The sequence below is a fragment of the Arachis ipaensis genome, chromosome B05 (genome assembly GCF_000816755.2).
Source record: "Arachis ipaensis cultivar K30076 chromosome B05, Araip1.1, whole genome shotgun sequence".
Lineage (NCBI taxonomy): Eukaryota > Viridiplantae > Streptophyta > Magnoliopsida > Fabales > Fabaceae > Arachis > Arachis ipaensis.
The window spans coordinates 6,808,705-6,809,387 of record NC_029789.2 but is presented as its reverse complement, the minus strand read 5'-3'; positions in this window follow the sequence as shown (position 1 = coordinate 6,809,387).

The window sequence follows — 683 nt, the reverse complement described above, 5'->3', positions numbered from 1 at the left end:
TGAGTAGAATGGGAGTGAGGCCGTTGCGCTGAGGAGTGCTTCGTATTTATAGGCAGGTCTCTTCAGGAAAATATTTTTTTTTTCAACAGACGCAACCTGCGTTTTTCAAAAAAAAGAGGTGGCCCTCAGCACAAAACGCAGATTGCGTTTTGTTATTACATAAAAAAAATTAATTTGGCCCTGCAACGCAGATTGCGTTTTGTTATTACATAAAAAAAATTAATTTGGCCCAACACAAAATGCAGGCGTTTGAATTAAAACCAATTTAAAAAAATTTTGAAAATCCTGCACCAACTAAAACGCAGGTCACGTTTCTTTCCTTTCCTGCACAACAAAAAAAACCAAAACAGGCCAAAAGTAAAACGCATCTTACGTTTTACGCCTGTCATCATAGTAGGGAAAATTTTCTCCATGCATCCATTACGTTGAATATCACCAGGCTTTAATTCATATAAAAAAAAGACCCCCTCTATTCTTATCTTATTTATATTGTAAATGAAATAATAGTGCACGTATCTCGTTTAAGGCTGTTACACACCACATATACACACTTAATGAAATATGTGTACTCTAATTTTTTTTACACTATAACGAGATAAAAGATACGGTATATTTTTGTATAAATACTATAAATTATATATTTTGATAAATAAAATATTTTATTTATTTAAAAAAATCCTCCT